This window comes from Humulus lupulus, chromosome 4, assembly GCF_963169125.1.
Source record: "Humulus lupulus chromosome 4, drHumLupu1.1, whole genome shotgun sequence".
Classification (NCBI taxonomy): domain Eukaryota; kingdom Viridiplantae; phylum Streptophyta; class Magnoliopsida; order Rosales; family Cannabaceae; genus Humulus; species Humulus lupulus.
The window spans coordinates 200,133,044-200,154,753 of NC_084796.1; positions in this window are offsets into that span (position 1 = coordinate 200,133,044).

A 21,710-nucleotide genomic window follows, 5' to 3' on the forward strand; every position below is an offset into this window, starting at 1 on the left:
TCTGTATTGTTTCATTAGTTCTTATAGTTTTTCTCTACTCAAATCCTAACTAAGTATTCTTTATTCTTGATTAGGCATCTAAGTTCTTTGAACTTAAGGTTCTCGTTGGTAAGTATCTTCTCGATGGTTTAGTTCATTCTTTTCATCTTTTTTCTTTTAGAAAACTCACCTCTCTATTAATGGTTTTTAGGAGTGTTTCAAAATCCTGACTTTGTTCTCATCATCCTGGTAATTTGGTAAGGAAAATAGGATAGTTCTTATGTGATATGTGCTATAAAAGTGTTATGATTATGCTATAGTATGATTTTATTTGTTATGATGTATGCATGTTTTGGGGCTTATAGTTGTTATATAGAAAACCCTATCACATTTATGTTTTGGGGCTTATAGTTGCTATATAGCAAACCCCAATAGTTATATGTTTTTGGGGCTTATAGTTGCTTAACTAGCAAACCTCATTATAGTATGAGGCTTATAGTTGCTTAGTTAGCAAACCCCAATAGTCACCATGTACATGGGTTAGAATTATGATATATGTTATAGTACATGATAGATGTTCATAGTTTATGTGTATGATTATGTTTCATGCTTGTAGTAGATTTTCCTTGCTGGGCATTAGGCTCATTCCTTTATTTTTTATATGTGCAGGAAAATAGTTACGGCAGCGGGAATATTCTTGGCAGTTTGGGAATGTGTATTGAGGGAGAATGAAATCAGTGGACTACGCGAACGATTCGAGGATGAAGTTGTTTAAGTCTTTTAAATTATGATTTTTATGTATTTCCGCACTTAATATTGTAACCAGTTTATTTAAGATTTAAGTTATGCTCTAGTTTATTATCAAAACAATGGGATCCCATATCCTACTATGAATTTTATGTATTTTAACTCTTTACAGTTTTAATAAAGTTATGGTTATTTCATATATATGTTTTCTTAAGATTAGTGTATGTGTATAGTAGTTATTAATGGTCCAAAGTCTAGAATAGTTGGGTCGCTATAGTTGGTATCAGAACAACGGTCCATTTACATGAAGTTCTCCTTGATACACACGCTTAAGCTCCGAATCTAACCGCCAATGTAAGTTGTTTATGTTATAGTTGTTATGATTATGTGTTTAGTTAACGTTTTAGCCCATATGTTTTCAGTTAAGAATATTTGTAAATTAGTTTATTTTTTCATTATTTATTTTATTTCTTATCTTTTCATTTATGATTGTACATAGTGAATTTTTTTTTTCAAATAAATATCATTGTTATTTTTTATGACATGTATGAGTTTGATTTTTTTTTCTACAATCATAATAAATAATAAATTTAATAAATAATGACCAAGTTCGGTGAGGGTGGATACAAATCAATGGACCGGGTTCTATATTGAGAGTTTAGGGGGCCATAGTAGTGGGAACGATTTTACTGATCCCAGCCATCCCTCAGTATGGTTAACTTTGGAACAACGACAAGTTTCGAGCCTAAGAATTAAGTCATATAGGATGAATAGAAACAGACTTAGTAAATTATAAAGATGGCTTATTTTTCTAAGTTTAGAAATAGACCCTAATCATAAAGAAGGCTTACATAATTTTTTCATAAGAAATCATAATTAATAGGTCCGAGTTATGTTTTCTTAGATTAAGTTTTGCCTTAGAGCTTATTAGGGTAAGTTCTAACATGTTCTCGACTGTTAGAACTTTGTTGAGGATGTCGCTCAGAAGATTTTCTCGCAACAACGCTGTTATCCAAAAAGCAGGTGTGGATGACCTGGCAAATATTTTTAACACGTGGCTAACACCTGACAGAGGTTCTATTCGACCATCGACCAGGAAGATTCCCCTGACACAGCATTTGGTTTTTATATACGACCAGCTTGATCGTGTACTTCGTATATTTTGAGATAATCTTGTACAATTGTAATCATATCTGAGATTGTCTCCCATGATACCTGATTATCTGATTAGTTAGGAAAAAAATATCTGTAACTAATTCATGTAACCCTCCTTGAGCCTATAAATAGAGAGAAATAGCTCAAGGGAGGGACTTTTGGATGATTTTGTTTTATGCTTTAGAAGAGAATTTGAGCTATTATCTTTCGGTTGTATTACCCATCCCTCTAAGGCTTGTGAAACTCGAAGAAACCTAGTTCTTTGATCACTCCTTTGAGAATCAAGATCAATAATAACTTAAGTGGACTTAGGTCATTACCAATTCGTGGGGCCGAACCACTATAATTTGTTGTGTTGTTTACTTTTCTTTCCATTAGATTTATTTCAATACTTTTTGTCACATCAAGCATTTGACTCCGTGTCAGTTGACCAAAATGAGGGTCAACATTCTAGTACTTTCATTGAGAGCTTGAGACGAGGTGGTTAAAGTCCTAATGGCAAAGACAACCAGGAAGACTGGGCAGGTTGCTGACGCTGCACCATCTCAACCTCCTCCTCTGAACATGGATAAGAATGAGCCACACTTGGAGTTTGATGAGGAGGAACTGAACTCCGAAATGCTGAGAACTACTCTGGGAGTATTGCAAGATGAATTGGCCAATCTGAGGGCTAGTCAAGAAAGTGATGTGAAGACCATGGCGCGACAACAACAAGAAATAGAGCGCCAGTGCCAAAAGCTGAGTGAAAGACAGGCGGAGATGGACCGTCGTCAGAGGGATGCCATGGAAGCCCTCGAAGCAGCCCTCCAATTGGCTAGGAATCAGGTTGCGCTTGCCTCGCAGCCTGACCAAGCCCAAATGGGCCACCTCAAAGAGGTCCCAATCCTAGCCCTCCGCTCCAGCCAACAAGCCCTCAATGGCCGGAGCGGCCACCAATGCTTCAGGATGATGTCCCACCTAGGGACTCTGAGACGCAGCCTCCATCCCAGGTTGGTCGAGGCAATCCCCCACATCCAAGGCAGAATATGGCTGGGTAGCAGCCCTGCAGCCCTAGAAGCCTGAGGGGTGAAGAGCTGCACCCACCGAGCAGCGGGCAGCGTCCTTCTGGCAACAGAAGGAACTCGGAGACAGGCTCTGCGGTCAGGGGCCCCCCACGACATGATAATGCACGGGGACCTATCGACCAGCGCAGGCCTCCCCCTAACGCTCAGGAAGTTCCAGCCCAAGGAGGCAACCAAGGAGACAGTCGGTCCCACCATATCCAATCGAGGTTCAGAGATGGCCACGGCTACAATGAGGCCAACTCAGGCAGAGGGAACACTGGTCGGAGGAACGAGGAGAGAGGTGGAGGCAGAAGCCCCCCACCTAGAGAAAATCGACATGCATGACATAATGCTGGGGGGTAGCCCAGACAAAACAACGTCTTCAGCCGGCTCGGAGCCAGCGAGCAGCGGTGAAGAGATGGCGATCTAAGGGATGTACTCAACGATCGTCGAGAACGGCACGACGAGTACATTCCCCCGGCACCAGAAGCCCCAGCGATTCCTGAGGCCGTTTAGGCCCAAATATATGCCCTGAACCAAGCAGTGCAACAACTGGTCTGGGGAAGAACGTCTCATATTGAGTACGACAGGAGAAGGGGCACTCCTTTCATACAAAGGATTGCAATGGCTGAAACCCCCAGTAATTTTAAAATGCCCACACTTCCAAACTTTGATGGGTATGGTGACCCGGTATCTCATGTCAACAAATTTGAGATACCAATGGACATTCAGAAGGTGTTCGAAGACGCTCGATGCAAGATCTTCCCTGCAACACTTTCTGATGCTGCACAGGAGTGGTTCTTTAAGTTCCCTCCTGCAAGTATCGTATCTTGGGAGATGTTCGTAAAGGAGGTTTAAGGACAATTCTACGCGGGTTGTGTGCACCTAACTGAGGCAAACCAGCTGGTCAAGATACGCCAAAAGAAGGAGAACCACTGAAAGATTATGTCCAGCGTTTCATGCGAGCAGCGGCTGGGGCCAAAACAGTGGGAGACGAAGGCAAAATGATGGCCCTAACTGCAGGGGTTAGGCACCGTATGCCTCTTTGGAGTAGCCTCAGGAAGCATGGGGTTAAAACTACCCAAGAAATTTTGGATCGAGCTCATCGATACATGAACCTCGAGGAAGCAATTGACAGCGAGGGAAAGCCCCAAATAAAGATAAGGGGACAGAAGACCCTGCCAAAGCTGCCAATGGGTCGAAGCCCAACGGCAACATCAAAGGCAATGGGAATGGCAACGGCAAGAATGGGGGGAAGAGGCCCCATAACGAACCCTCTACCTCCGAGAGTAAGCGCTCTAAGGGAAATTGTTATGAGCCAAGGTTCACCAACTACACTGCCCTTGTCGAGTCTCGAGCAGAAGTGTATCAGGCCACAAGTTCCAGTGTGCCTTACAAAAGACCCGCTCCCATTCAAAAGTATATTTCAAAAAGGGATGCGACCAAGTTCTGTCGTTTTCACAACGATTACGGACACGATACGAACGAGTGTAACCAAGGATGAAATCGAGTTCCTTATTAGACAAGGACACTTGAGGAGATATGTGCGGGCCGCGGGAACTTCCCAACGAGAGGCTCCAGGTGGCAACGAGCAAGCGCCTACACGCCAGCGCTTGCCACCTTTACAGCCTGATCCCGTGGCTGGCACCTTACTCACCATTTGTGGAGGCCCACACCTTGCGGGAAATAGCGGAAAGGCAAGGGAACGATACGCTCGGACCCTACGTCACGACCAGGACATCGAGATGATGACTGTGGAGGATCGGGCATCAAAGAAGGCTCGAACAGAGGATGATGCAATAAATTTCTCTGATTGTGATGCCCAGCATGTTCGGTTCCCACATTCCGATCCGCTGGTCGTGGATGTTCAGATTGCCAACATGATGGTGAAAAGAGTATTGGTCGATACAGGAAGTTCAGTTAACATCCTGTATAAATCTTCGTTGGAACGGATGAAGTTTTCCGTCAAGGACTTGGAGCCTTGCAACCAAACAATTTATGGTTTCTTTGGTGAGGGACTCGCTCCAACAGGGTCAATCAGGCTTCTAGTAATAGCAGGTACTGCGCCCGCCACCAAGACATTACTCACTACTTTCATAGTAGTTGATTGTCCTTCGGCCTACAATGCTGTAATTGGAAGGCCAATACTGGTCGACCTTCAGGCTGTCACCTCTATATGGCACTTAGCCATGAAATTCCCAACAGACGCAGGGGTAGGACGCGTATTGGGAAACCAGAGGGAAGCAAGGGAGTGCTACAATGCCTCAATCACTAAGGCCAAGAAGGGTATGTCGAGGAGCGCTCCCCCAGAAAAGTTGCAGATGGCCATTGATGTACAAGCCCAATCAGGTGATGAAGTCACCAAATAGGGTGTTGTCCAAAGTGAGGATAGAGACTTAGATCCTCGCTTTGGGGATTTTGAAGAAGATATAGGACCTGTCGAGGACCTTGATGAGGTCCAACTCGATGAAGAACATCCGACCAGAGTTGTGAAGGTCGGCAAAAACTAAGAGACAACAACCAAATATGCATTGGTGGAATTTTTGAGGAAGAACCATGAGGTTTTCGCCTGGTCACATAAAGACATGGTTGGGATAGATCCTGCAGTCATCAGCCATGTCCTGAACATTGACAAAAGCTTTCCACCCGTGCAACAGAAAAGGCGCCTGCTTGATAAAGACAGATCAAAAGCCTTAAAGGAAGAAGTTGAAAAACTAAAGGAGAATGGGTTCATTAGGGTGGTGTTTTATCCATCATGGGTCTCTAATCCAGTATTGGTTCCCAAGCCGAATGGCAAATGGACGACCTGTGTGGATTTCACAGACCTTAATAAAGCCTGCCCTAAAGATTGCTTCCCACTCCCAAGGATCGACCAGCTGGTCGATGCAACTGCAGGCCATGAGATCCTCTCTTTCATGGATGCATACTCAAGGTACAATCAGATTAGTATGCATCCCCCTGACAAGGATCACACTAGCTTTCAGACCGATACAGGGCTATACTGCTACAAAGTAATGCCCTTCGGATTGAAAAACGCTGGTGCGACTTACCAGCGACTAGTTAACCACATGTTTAAGGAGTTAATCGAGGTAAACATGGAGGTTTACGTTGATGACATGCTGGTGAAGTCAAAAAAGGCAGAAGGACATGTGAAGGATTTACAAGAGTGTTTCAATGTTCTGAACAAATATCAAATGAAGCTAAATCCTCTCAAATGTTCCTTCGGAGTAGGATCAAGGAAGTTCTTGGGGTTCATCGTTAATTCGAGAGGAATCGAGGCTAATCCCGAAAAGATCAAGGCCCTGATCGATATGAAATCGCCAGTAAAGTTCAAAGATGTGCAAAGTTTGACTAGAAGAATTGCCGCGCTCAGTAGATTTATTTCAAAATCAACAGATAAGTGTGTCCCTTTCTTTAATCTACTTAGGGGCAGCAAGAAGTGTTAATGGACTAAAGACTGTGAATAGGCTTTTCAAGCCTTAAAAGCCCACAGGGCGCAGCCTCCCGTCTTAACAAAGCCTGTAGATGGGGAAACTTTGTTCATATACCTGGCGATCACTGAATATGCTGCTAGTGCGGTGTTAGTGAGAGAAGAAGAAGGCGTGTAAAAGGCGGTGTATTATGTGAGCAAGACGTTAATCGGGGTCGAAGTGAGATATCCTCCCATTGAAAGATTAGCCTATTGCCTAATTTTGGCCTCAAGGAAGTTACGTCCTTACTTCCAAGCCCATCCAATCACAGTCTTGACTGACTAGCCCCTTTCGGCAAGTTTTGCAAAAGCCAGAGGCTGCTGGTCGTTTGTTGAAATGGGCAGTCGAACTCGGGCAGTTCGATATAACATACTCACCGCGAGCAACAATAAAAGGACAAGCCTTGGCTGATTTCATTGCTGAATTCACTGAACTCCCAGTCAGCGAGCAGGGTGAAAAGCCTAGTGCGCCTGAGCCTCAAGTTGAAGCTCCTTCGTGGAAACTATTCACAGACGGATCATCCAACGAATCTCACACAGGAGCAGGAGTGATATTGATAACGCCAGAAGGGCATTGATTTCACTGGGCAATTAGGTTTGCTTTCACCGCTCCGAACAACAAAGATGAGTATGAAGCCCTACTCGCTGGGTTAAGGTTAGCCAATGACATGAACATAAAAGTGCTAGATATCTACAGTGATTTACAGCTGGTAGTGAATCAGGTCTTAGGGGAGTACCAAGCACGAGGCCAAAAAATGGTGGTTTATCTGAACAAAACAAAAGATCTGTTGGCACAATTTGAAAAATATACCCTCCAGCAAATACCTCGAGATTAGAATTCAAACGCAGATGCCATAGCCAAACTCGCGAGTGCAAAAGATGCTGACACTTTAAATATAGTGCCAGTAGAGCGGCTACACGCATTAAGCATACGAGCAGACGAAACCATTATGGAGGTCTAGTTAGCAGATACATGGATGGCACCATGCTTGAGGTATCTCACGAGCGGTATACTACTAGCAGATAGAAACAAAGCCAGGACCCTTCAGAGACAGGCTGTTAGGTATATCCTTGTCGATGGTATTCTATACCGAAGAGGATACTCAATGCCACTGCTCAGGTGTGTTACTCCAGAAAAGGCTAAAGAGCTGATGAAGGAAGTACATGAAGGCTTCTGTGGAGACCACGCTAGGGGGCAGAGCTTATCAAAGAAGATTCTAAGGTAGGGTTATTTCTGGCCGATAATGAACGAAGACTCGATGGAGTTTGTGCGAAAATGTGATAAATGTCAGAGGTTTTCCAAGATCCCACGGGCAGCTCCTAATGAGTTAAAGCAAATGCAAAGTCCATGGCCCTTTGCAGTATGGGGTATAGATTTAATCGGGTCCTTGCCGACAAGAAAAGGTGGGGTCAAATACGTAGTGGTGGCGGTCAACTACTTCACCAAATGGGTCGAGGATGAGTCACTTGCAACCATAACGACAAAAAAAGCACTTGATTTTGTCATCAAGAACATTGTTTGTCAATATGGATTGCCAAGAAAGATTGTCTCGGACAATGGCACCCAGTTTGATAGTGACATGTTCACAGACTTCTGCGAAAGGCATGGCATCATCAAGAGCTTTTCTTCAGTTGCTCATCCGCAAGAAAATGGGCAAGTCGAAGCAGTAAATAAGACATTGAAAGATACCCTGAAGAAAAGGCTCGAGGAAGCTAAAGGAGCATGGCCAGAGCAGCTGCCTGAAGTTCTCTGATCGTATAGAACTTCTCACCGAACAACAATATGTCATACCCCATTTTCCTTAGCATATGGGTATAAAGCTATGTTACCTGTCGAGTTAGATCCGCTCTCGCATCGCAGAATCACATATGACCAAGAACAAAATAGCCAACTGTAGATGGAGTCCCTAGACCTGATCGAGGAGAAACGAGAGAAAGCCCAACTCCGAGTAGCTGCGTACCAGCAAAAAGTCGCTCAATATTTTAACTCCAAAGTAAAAGAAAGAAAGTTCAACGTCGAAGACTTAGTACTTCGAAGAGTTTCCTTAAACACCCGTGACCAAGCTGCTGGAGTACTCGGACCAAACTGGGAAGGACCTTACCAGATTGAAGAAGTCCTTGATCCAGGCACTTACAAACTTGCACACTTAAATGGAGATCTCGTTCCGCGTTATTGGAATGGAGAACACTTGCGCAAGTATTATCAGTAAACAATCATTCTTAAAGGACTGGCTTGTATTAATTTTTACTTTTTACAAGTTTTGAAAAAGGGTTAGTCATGTTATATGGCTAATCGCTTATAAGTGTAAGATCTTTCAAAGATCACTCGTAAAGACATGTTTAGTCCATTTATATACGAGAATTATAAGGGACTGTGCGCAGCCAGTCATTCTTGCCAAACTTTGTGATTTTTTACAAGTATTTGTTCATTACGTGTGTTTTTTTGCTGTATTATAAGTTTTACGTTTTATATCGAGCAGTAATGTTCGTACAGGTTATGGTCAAGGCAAGTGACCAAGGACCTAAAGCTCCTCAATCACTTGGGGGGCATATAAGGTACATAGAAAGCAAAGCATACCAAGAGGTATGTAAACACATGAGCAAAATAAGTGAAAGCATGCTACGGTACTCAGAGTATTTTTCAAAATTTATATTTTGTTAAATCAAGCCAAAGTACTATGCTAAGTTCGGTCAAACGAACAAATGTTATAATAAAGCAAAAATATTATAATATCAAAGGAATCCTTTTACACCGCGAGCAGTACTGCTCAGATGTAAATGTTAAGTTAAAAGGAAAAGTTGCCCATGCAGCAATAAGAAAATAAATATTGTCTTAACATCATGACCGGTGGGTCATGTAAGGAAAAGAAAATAAAACAAGTAAAAAAAAAACAAGCTAAGGAGCAGCGGGAGGATCTTGGGGAGCATCTTGGTTAACTGCGTCTTCTGTAGCTTCCCCTCCATCCATCACCGTGGCCAGCGAAATCTCGGGGGAGGCAGGAACTCTGGCCCTTTCTTCGGCAGCCAGTCGAGCAGCACAACGATCCAACTCAGCTTTTCTGGCATCCTCTGGAAGGTAGCCAAAATTGGCACTTTGATTATGTTTCCAGAAGTCGTAGGAACATCGAAGTGTCGCATTCTTGTACCTTTCCAGGTCCTTGGCGTTCGTGAGCTTGAGTTGCTCCACTTGGCTCTTAAGGATGGCAATGCTCCTGTCCTTTGCAAGATTTTCCTCCTGGAGCTTTTTGACTTCGCGCCAGTGGATTCGGCTGGCCTCCTGGTATTCCTCTCTCTTTTTCCTAGCCATTCTCTATGGGGAGCACCGGTACTATTTGTGAAGAAGAAGGATGGAAGCATGCAGATGTGTATAGATTACCGCGAGCTTAATAAGGTGACAATTAAGAATAAATACCCGCTACCTCAAATTGACGACTTGTTTGATCAACTCTGAGGAGCGACCATGTTTTCAAAGATTGATCTACGGTCCGAGTATCATCGACTCAAGGTACGGGAATAGGATATTCCCAAGACAACTTTTAGAACTCGTTACGGGCATTACGAGTTCTTGGTTATGTCTTTTGGTCTTACCAACGCACCAGCCGTGTTTATGGAATTGATGAATGGGGTCTTCAAGGACTACTTAGATAAATTCGTTGTAATATTCATCAACGACATCTTAGTATACTCCAAGGACGAAGTCGAGCACGAGGAACATTTGAGGTTAATTTTGTCACGATTAAAGGAGCATCAACTCTATGCCAAGTTTAAGAAATGCGAGTTTTGGCTTTCGCAAGTGACGTTCCTCGGGCACATTATATCAAAGGACGAAGTTGCAGTAGACCCATCAAAGGTAGCGGCCGTGAAGGATTGGCCAAGACCAAAGAATGCATCCGAAATAAGAAGCTTTCTGGGGTTAGCTGGTTATTATCGGAGGTTTGTAGAGGGTTTTTCTAAGATAGCCACTCCACTCACCAACCTGACCCAGAAACAGCAAAGATTCAACTGGAATGATAGATGTGAAGAAAGCTTCCAGTTGCTTAAGAACAAGCTGTGCTCAGCACCAGTTTTCTGTGTACCAACACCCAACGATAAGTTCGTAGTCTACTGTGATGCATCGAAGAAGGGTTGGGTTGCGTGCTGATGCAAAATGACAAGGTGATAGCCTATGCCTCACGGAAGCTGAAGGAGTACAAGCAACGCTATCCAACGCATGATATGGAGTTGGCAGCAGTGGTCTTTGCGTTTAAAATCTGGCGCCATTGTCTTTACGGAGAATGGTGCGAGATTTATATGGACCACAAAAGTTTAAAGTACTTCTTTACTCAGAAGGAGCTCAACCTGAGGCAGTGCAGATGGTTAGAGCTAGTGAAGGTTTACGACTACGAAATCTTATACCACCTGGGAAAGGCAAACGTAGTTGCCGATGCGCTAAGTAGGAAGAGTTATGGAAGTTTAGCAGCACTAGCCGGAATGGGAAAGCCGCTACAGCAAGAGCTGATTACAGCCGAAATAGAAATAGTTGTCGGTAAGCTGGCTAATTTGTCTATCCAGTAAAATCTGTTAGAAGATATCCATATTGGGCAAGGGCATGACGACACACTAGCGGCACATATGGGTGTTGTCAGAGAAGGAAAGGCCATAGATTTCTTAATATCAAGTCAAGGATTATTGAGATATAAGGATCGGGTATGCATGCCAGATAATCAAGGGATTAAGATGGCGATTCTAGAAGAAGCGCACAGTACCCCGTACTCAGTTCACCCAGGGTCGACCAAGATGACTCACGACGTCAAGGCAATCTATTGGTGGCCAGGGATGAAGAAGGACATAGCGGAGTTTGTGTCTAAGCGTCTAGTATGCCAGCAAGTGAAAGCAGAATATCAGTGACCTACATGCTTATTGCAACCACTTAGCATTCCAAAATGGAAATGGGATGATATAGCCATAGATTTCGTGACGGGTTTGCCACGAACAAGTAAGCAGCATGATTCAGGTTGGATAGTAATAGATAGATTAAACAAGTCAGTTCATTTCCTGTCTGTTAAGACTTTGTACACAGCAGATCAATACGCAGACGTTTAAGTCCAAGAAATAGTACAACTGCATAGAATCTCTAAGACAATAGTATTCGATAGAGGATTGGTGTTTACATCGAGATCTTGGAGTAAGTATTTGCCGCAGATAGAATTCTCCGACAACAATAGCTACCAGTCAACAATCAGGATGGCACCTTAGAGGCTACTTTATGGAAGAAGGGTCGATCACCGTTGCATTAGGATGAGGTAGGAGAAAGGAAACTACCTAGACCTAAAGTTGTTAGAGGAGCTCAGGATGTAGTAGCGCTGATTAGAAAGCGTATGCTCGCTGCTCAAAGCCATTAGAAAAGTTATGCGGATGCCAAGGGGCGTGATGTGGAATTCAAAGTCGGAGACCAAGTCTTCTTAAGGATATCTCCTATGAAAGGTGTGAAGCGGTTTGGGAAGAAAGAAAAGCTTAGTCCCCGATTTATAGGTCCTTTTGAGATATTGGACAAAGTTGGAGCAGTTGCATATAGATTAGCCCTACCGCCAGCTTTAGCAGATAGTCATAATGTATTTCACATCTCAATGCTGCAAAGATATGTGTCAGACCCATCTCACGTCCTCAAGTATGATACGATAACACTCCAAAAAGACTTGAGTTACGAGGAACGACCGGTTAGCATCCTAGATAAAGGGATGAAGCAGTTACAGTCCAAGAGTATTTCGATAGTCAAAGTCCTATGGAGTACTAGTTCTGAACGAGAGGCAATGTGGGAGTTGGAGGAGGACATGCAAGGGCGGTATCCAGAATTATTTGGTAAGTAAATTTTGAGGATGAAATTATTTTTAGTACAGGAGAATTGTAGAGTCCAAGAACTTTACTTAGCTAGTTAGATAGTAGTAGTTGTTAGAGAATATATTTTTATACTCAATGGAACTATGGAAAAACCAAAATACAACTCTATGCAAAAAATACAATAGACAATGTAATTGATTAAATAAATATTACAACTCTATTGCTCAAAATACAAGTAACTAGAAAGATGTAGAAGAAGAAGATTACAAACTCAAAATAATAATAATAATACAAGTAAATAAGATCAACAAGATCAAAATAATGAAAATAAAACCAATAAAAAGGGACAAACTCTCACACAACCAAAGTGTAGAGTAGTGGGGATCACCAACTTGAGCAATGTTCAAAACCTTTGTCCAAAAGCTTATTTCCCCCTATTCTCTAAGCACTGAGGGATCTCTCAAGGAAATAGCTCTATGGAATTATCAAGCCTCTATGGTGTATTTTCCAGCCAAGTGCTTTGTGGATGGAAAATGGTGTGTCTTACAAGTGAGCATTAGGCTCCTATTTATAGAGTTTGAGAAACCATTTGAATTTCAAATTCCACCAACCCACATGGCTATTACCAATGTTTAATTGGATGTTTATGGAATTAAAATTAAGATTTGGGAGTTATTTGGGATGTTAGAACCGTTCAATTTGAAAAAAACTAAAAAATCAAATAGGTTGTCAGCCTCACTAGTCGCGGCCAGGACTTTTCAATGGCCGCGGCCACTGGCTTCTGTCGCCAAGGCAGCAGCCACTGACACTGAAAGTCAGTGGCTGCGGCCACATGCCATTTTCAGCCAAAAAAAATCATTTTTCCAAAACGTCCCAAATCCTTTCCCACATGATTTTGTAATCTCCAAACACCTATTGGGAGTTAAAAACATGTCTCCAACAACCATATTTCATCATGGCTTTGTGAAATCCAATCTCAAATGTGTAACATATAATATACACATTATTGGGTAATATTTGGGAGTTACAAATTTGTAACTGATTTTGTAACTCCAAAATATGTCACATTTGGGCACACACATGTGTCTAAATTTTGTGACTCTCAATAATATGTTACAAGGTGTGACAAATCACATTTTGTCACATTATTTAATCTCATATTATATTATATGAAATAATATGACATTCCCCCACTAGATTAAATAATCACTTTTTGTAACATTTATTTAATCAATCAAACATTATATTAAAATATAATATTCCCCCACTTGATTAAATAATCGCTCTCTATAGAAACCTTTGCATTGGAGCATAAAGTAAAATGTCTTTCGAATTGAATTTTACCTTAGTGTAATTATCACAAAGTTTGTTGAAATTTTTGTTGCCGAAGCATTAAACCACTATCCCTTGATAACAAACCAGTGATAACACACACACCTTTGCTATGTTCACTTGAGACCTCAATGTCTCGCTTTTGCACCGTTAATGGCCATGTGCATATTCCATTCATAGACTTTTCTTGAGAATGACTACCAATTCTCATGAGGGGCGGCACCACCCCTAGGTCTATATAGGTAGAACTCTTACAGTATTTTATTACCCTAAAATACTTATCTTTTCAAGACTGAGTTCTATTAAAAAATCTTTCGGTTTTAACCCTCATTTTGGCAACACGCTAGTACTCATATCTCATATGGGACAAAATTTGAGTACTACTACTATTCACTTGATTGACTTGTTATTACCTATTAATCCTAATACTAGTTTGATGACTAGTATTAAGATAGGTTACCATCAACTGTGAATCTCTTTAGGGAGTCTAAGTCCCATCCCTTGAGATGTAGAAATGATTCCATTTTGAATAAATTTTCTCATGTATGCATACTTTAAACACTCTCATTATTTTATTCAAACTTTGTTGCTAGCCACAGTTTGATTATAATAGTTGCCTATTTAAAATAGTGATTTTCACCATAGTCAACACCCCCACTATTTTATAGTTTAATATCCAAGATAAACATTTGAATATTAATTCTAGAAAACTATTTTGTTTCTAGAATTCTCATTTATGTTTTAAATTGATTCCTTTTTGAATCAAAATATTACAAACACAACAACTTTAGACACCAAGCATGTCTAGATTTGTTCATTCTATACACATATAGGCAATGTGATTTAGAATGTGGAATTCCAAATCATCTATTTGATAGGATGTTCAAATTAATCAATTGATTAACAACAAAATAAATTGATTAACTTTGGAGCATCACCCCCACATTTCTCACATAGTGATAATAAGATATCACTTTAAAATAGAAATCTCTTCATTTCTATTAAGTCATTTATCCTCCAAGATAAATCTAGACCTATGATTCTCAAAGTTCATCATGAGTCCTCTATGCCACATGATAAACTTTCAAGATAAAACCTAAAAGTTTATCTTGATTTATTTACTTGCTAAAGTAAGAAACACTTATTTGAAAGTAACTTTCACTTGGTTGCTTTCTTTTATATATTTCACAAAATAAAATGTGAACACAAATGTAATGTGAGAATTTCTCAAACAAATAATCACAAATTTTCATTTTTAGTTGTCTAAATAATCTCAAAATCACTTAAACAACTTGTGTGTGTTTCTTAAGAGTCTCTTTGAGATTCTTTTGAAAACATCAATTTGACATCCATTGCTATTCTCATCAAAATCAAAATCAAAATGTCAATTTTTTTTAAACACTTTAAATCAAAGAAAATAAACCCTCATTGATTTATTTAAACACTTTGATTTCTTATGTTTTTGTTTAACATTATCTTCTAATTGAGATTAATTTTAAACATATCACTATCTTTAACCAAAATGAACAAAGTTCTCTTTTATTCACCATTGGTGTAAAGATTCAAAATTGCTTCTCCAATTTTGAAATGTCTCCTCATTGAATATTTAAGAATTATTGTCACTAAATAATTCTCAAATATATTTCATTTGACCACACTCTAGACTATAAGTCTATTGAGTCAATATGTCATCCCACAATTTTTGAATCCACTTTGATCCATTTTTTCTTGCAATGGCAAGACACTTATCAGAAGATGTAACCCCTTTAGGTTCATCTTTTCTTATCTCATAATTGAGAAGCTCAACACTTTAAATGAGAATTTTAATTTCCAAATAATACACTTTATTCACCAAATAAATGGTAACTTATTACATTCTAATGATATAGGATAAAACATATTATCATCTCACAAATATTTGAAATATAATTTCACATTGTTGTCAACATACATGACTAATATCATACTAATATGGCTCTTTATTAATATGAAAACATGAATTACAAATATCATACACATATGATTTCACATTTCTATTGATTCACAAAATCAATATATTTATACATGTCATATAAAACTCATATAGTTGTCATTCCAATAATTTCTCATTAACACAAAATAAGACAATTCTATGACATGCTAGCATATTACCCAATAATCTACTAGATTATTTACATATTAATCACATATAACAAAAACTCAAGATATAATATTATCTTCTAATCTAACCACTAAAAAACAAAGGAGATTAGAAAACAATGAATCTCATTTATAAACTTTTCTTCTTCTCATTTTTATAACTATAAGAAAACCATTAGATCTTCTAAGAAAACAAAGAAGAACATAACCTTCTCTTACCATCTTTTCAAAGTTGGATCCTCACAAAATCTCTATGGTTTCTCCTTCCATTGAAAAGGAAATTAAGTTTTTGATTGTTAGAGAATATATTTTCATATTCAATTGAAATATGGAAAAACCAAAATACAACTCTATGCAAAAAATACAATAGACAATGTAATTGATTAAATAAATATTACAACTCAATTGCTCAAAATACAAGTAACTAGAAAGATGTAGATGAAGAAGATTACAAACTCAAAATAATAATAATACAAGTAAATAAGATCAACAAGATCAAAAGAATGAAAATAAAACCAATAAAAAGGGACAAACTCTCACACAACCAAAGTATAGAGTAGTGGGGATCACCAACTTGAACAAGGTTCAAAACCTTTGTCCAAAAGCTTATTTCCCCTATTCTCTAAGCACTAAGAGATCTCTCAAGGAAATAGCTCTATGGAATTATCAAGCCTCTATGGTGTATTTTCCAGCCAAGTGCTTTGTGGATTGAAAATGGTGTGTCTTACAAGTGAGCATTAGGCTCCTATTTATAGAGTTTGAGATACCCCTTTGAATTTCAAAATCCACCAACCCCCATGGCTTTTACCAATGTTTAATTGGATCTTTATGGAATTAAAATGGAGATTTTGGAGTTATTTGGGATGTTAGAACCGTTCAATTTGGAAAAAACTGAAAAATCAAATTGGCTGTCAGCCTCACTGGCCTCGGCCAGGACTTTTCAGTGACCGCGTCCATTGGCTTCTGTCCCCCAAGCCATGGCCACAGCCCATTTTCAGCCAAAAAAGTCATTTTTCCAAAACGTTCCAAAACGTCTCAAATCCTTTCCCACATGATTTTGTAACCTCCAAACACCTATTGGAAGTTAAAAACATGTCTCCAACAGCCATATTTCATCATGGCTTTGTGAAATCCAATCTAAAATGTGTAACATATAATATACACATTATTGGGTAATATTTGGGAGTTAAAAATTTGTAACTGATATTGTAACTCCAAAATATGTCACATTTGGGTACACACATGTGTCTAATTTTTGTGACTCTCAATAATATGTTACAAGGTGTGACAAATCACATTTGTGTGACAAATCACATTTTGTCACATTATTTAATCTAAGATTATGTTATATAAAATAAATAACAGTAGTAATAGTATTAGCTAGTAGTAGTTATAGTATGTTTATTACTATGGATTTTGGTTCAAGCCGGGACTTAGTTGGAAACTCCTAACAATAGTTATGGATTTTATAAGTTTAACCTATAGTTTAAGAATATTAATTATAACATAAGATTTGATTAATATTGCTGGTTATTAATATGATAATTATTATAACCTAAGGTTTAGATAGAGCCAATAAGAATATGACACTTATCATATGCATGATTATTAAGGAATTATTATTTTAATGATAAAATAAGGGAAATATAAGACTTAGTCTTCACCAGAATCTATTAGGAGCATAGCATGGCATTTTTCACAACTTTATTTATTTGTGGATTAGGTTGTTATTTAGATAATTAAATAGATTTTTTGTAACTTTAGGGTGTTGTAACTTCCGACCTATTTTTGACCTAGTTATGTTACGAATTTAGAAAAATAGTATTTCTAGAAAGTTGTAGATAATTGAATTAGCTTTCTAACGGTATAAATATGGTCTAAATTGGAGTTTTATAACTTCAGTTATGTTGATTTTACTGCATGTGAGTTTAGAGTTACGAGATTTAGGGAGTTAGAAGTTAGGATTCTATTTGTTTTTATTATTTTTTATTTTAAAAATCAAGCTTTGACTCCTTAAACCTCTCTCTGAACAATTTGACCAAGTCCTAAGCCTTTGGTTGAAGAATATTCAAATATTTTCAATTTAATTCATTATTTTTATTCAAAGCCAAAAAGAAGATTTTTATTCCTAGAACTCTATAAATAGGACCTAACACCAAGCCTTTTCATTCATTCTTCAAGCATTGATCAGAGCCTTCCAGGGGCTAGTGATACTATAGAGTGATAAACACTTGGGTTGGGGTTATAAGCTTTATCATTCTAAGCTTATTAGACACTTGGGAAGTAAGGTTCATAGTGTGAATTTCGGTTTCGAGGTGTAGTTCGGTCATAGCAATTTCAAAGGTATTCCTATTCTTAGTTCCTTTTTTGTATTGTTTCATTATTTCTTATAGTTTTTCTCTACTCAAATCCTAACTTAGTATTCTTTATTCTTTATTAGGCATCTAAGTTCTTTGAACTTAAGGTTCTCGTTGGTAAGTATCTTCTCGATGGTTTAGTTCATTCTTTTAATCTCTTTTCTTTTAGAAAACTCACCTCTCTATTAATGGCTTTTAGAAGTGTTCCAAAATCCTGACCTTGTTCTCATCATCCCGATATTTTGGTAAGGAAAATAGGATAGTTCTTATGTGATATGTGCTATAAAAGTGTTATGATTATGCTATAGTATGATTTTATGTGTTATGATGTATGCATGTTTTGGGGCTTATAGTTGTTATATGGCAAACCATATCACATTTATGTTTTGGGGCTTATAGTTGCTATATAGCAAACCCCAATAGTTATATGTTTTTGGGGCTTATAGTTGCTTAACTAGCAAACCTCATTATAGTACGAGGCTTATAGTTGCTTAGTTAGCAAACCCCACTAGTCACCATGTACATGGGTTAGAATTATGATATATGTGTTATAGTACATGATAGATGTTCATAGTTTATGTGTATGATTATGTTTCATGCTTGTAGTAGATTTTCCCTGCTGGGCATTAGGCTCATTCCTTTATGTTTTATATGTGCAGGAAAATAATTCTGGTGGCGGGAAGATTCTTGGCAGCTTGGGAATGTTTATTGAGGGAGAATGAAAATCGGTGGACTGCGCGAACGATTCGAGGATGAAGTTATTTAAGTCTTTTAAATTATGATTTTTATGTATTTCCGCACTTAATATTGTAACCATTTTATTTAAGATTTACGCAATGCTCTATTTTATTTTCAAAACAATGGGATCCCATATCCTACTATGAATTTTATGTATTTTAACTCTTTACAGTTTTAATAAAGTTATGGTTATTTCATATATATGTTTTCTTAAGATTAGTGTCTATGTATAGTAACTATTAATGGTCCAAAGTCTAGAATAGTTGGGTCGTTACATAGTACATACTTTTTATAATGGTTTGGGGGGAAATATAAGGACAGTTATAGATGTAGCATCTGGAGGAACGTTTATGAGAAAAAGGGCTAATGAGGCATATGAGTTGTTGGAAGACATGGCTATGAATAATTATAGCTGGCCTACGGAGCGAGAGAATAAAAAAGTAGCGGGAGTCTTAGAAGTTGACCCAATTGCGCTCTTAACCGCTCAAGTAGCATCTCTAACCAAGCAACTATAACAAACTAATCTCCCTGCACAAGCAATGCAAGTACAGAATGTCATGAGTTGTGAGATTTGTGGAGGACCTCATTCTTATGAACAATGCATGAGCACAACTAGTTTCTCAACTGATGTGAACAATATTCCCTTGGAACAGGCAAAGGCTATAGGTAATTTTTCAAGACCTGCACCCAACACTTACTCAAATTCCTATACACCTGCTTGGAAAAATCATCCTAATCTATATTGGAAAAATAATCAAGGGTTACAACCACAATATCCACAGTATCCACCTTAATAACCCCCTCATCAATTGACTTATGGACAATATTATGATCCAAAATTATGCCCATCTCATCCACTACCACATCCTTCAACACAACCTGAAATAAAGCCTGACGTACTGAACCAGTTCATGACTGAAACCAGAGCATCCATCAGAAGTTTGGAGACACAAATAGGTCATTTGGCTCAATTATTTTCTAGTAGACTACAAGGGAATTTGCCTAGTTCCACAGAAATAAATCCTAAAGAGCAGTGTAATGCAATATCTTTGAGGAGTGGGACTGAGTATGACAGACCTATAGTAGATGACAAGAAGAAGAAGAAGACAGTAGATAAACAAGTTACTAGTCCAATTCAAGAGGAGGTTACTGAAGACCATCCGAAACCAGAAAAACAAAAATATACTGAGCCTCCACAAAAAATTCCATATCCTCAATGGTTTCGAAAGGCTAATCTTGACAAACAATTTTCTAAATTTTTGGATATCTTTAGAAAACTACACATTAATATCCCTTTTGCAGAGGCTTTAGAACAAATGCCAAGTTATGTGAAGTTTATGAAAGATGTTTTGTCAAGGAAGAGGAAATTAGAGGATTATGAGACGGTTGCATTAACTGAAGAGTGCAGTGCAATACTGCAGAAGAAACTACCTCCAAAGATTAAAAAAACTGGTAGTTTCAATATCCCATGTTCTATAGGGGGTTTAGTTGAAACAAATGCATTGTGTGATTTAGGGGCTAGTGTGAATTTGATGCCACTATCAATCTTTTAGAAGCTGAATTTGGGAGAAGCTCGGCCAACTACAATGTCTTTGTAGATGGCAGATAGGTCAGTTAATCATCCTCTTGGACTGATTAAGGATGTATTGGTAAAAGTGGGTAAATTCATCTTTCCTGCGAATTTTATTATTTTAGATATGGAAGAAGATGAAAATATTTCAATAATACTTGAAATACAATTCTCGGTGACTGTTAGGGCCTTAGTTGATGTACAAAAGGGTGAGTTAAAGCTGCGAGTGCAAAAAGAGGAAGTAATATTTAAAGTTTTTGCAACTATAGAAATTCCAACTTGTTGTAGAGTTGAAGTGGTAAACCAAGAAGGTAATAAGATGGAAGCCTCTAAGAAAAGCTCCATAGTTAAAACTAGAATGAGAAAGGGGCGTAACCGGTTAAAAAATTACTTTAATGAAAGGATTCTAATGTTATATGAGCGAGGGAAAGTTCTGATAATTTCTAATCACAAGAAGCGAGGGCCAACTCATGATACTGTTGCTCTAAAGGATGTGAGGGGAGGACTTGATCCGAGTTGAATGTAAAAGAAAAGAAGTGTCTGGCTAAATGACGTTAATGACAGCACTATAGGAGGCATTCCTATCTTTTATTTAAGTTTTTGTTTTAATTTTTTATTAGTGGACAATTTTATTTAATTTAATTTTGGATTTTGTAAAGTTTAGTTATTTTTTATTTTATTTTTATTTTAGTATAATGGTTGTAAAAATCGTGAAAAAAATGAGTTTTTCAATTAGTCATTGGGCCAAGTCGCGACTTGAATGAGCAAGTCGCAACATTACACAAGTCAAAGAACATTAAAAAAATGACGAGGAGGCGGGTCACGACTTGCCCACGCCGAGTCGTGACCCTAGGCTAAAACAGAGAGTAAGCTATTTCTGGAATTTGGGGCGGGCCGCGACTTGCCAAGATGAGTTGCGGCGCTGGGATAGATAATTTCTGAAGAATTTAGAGGCGAGTCACGACTTGCCCAAGCTGGGTCGCAGCCCGTCTATGTCATAAAGGTTAAAGAGGGCTTAAACTCGTGTTTGCTGAACCTTTTGCCCATTTTCTCAAATTCTCTCTTCGAAATCACATTTTCTTATAGAAAAACTCTACAATTTCTTCCCTCTATTTAACATTTTTCATCATCTAATTTTCTTATCTCTACTTCATATGTCTTATTACTTTCTTCCATTATTATTTTTGCAAACCCTAATTTGTGTTTGGTAAGAAATTAAAGGAGGATCAAAGGGGTAGATTTTTCACCTTGCAGGGATTGTAAGATTTTCTTGATTAAAGCTTTCAATTGAGTTGCATTTATATTAAGAGATTGCCTTGGAGTTTTGAACTATTTGTTGGTTTATTGGGTGATAATTTTGGGTG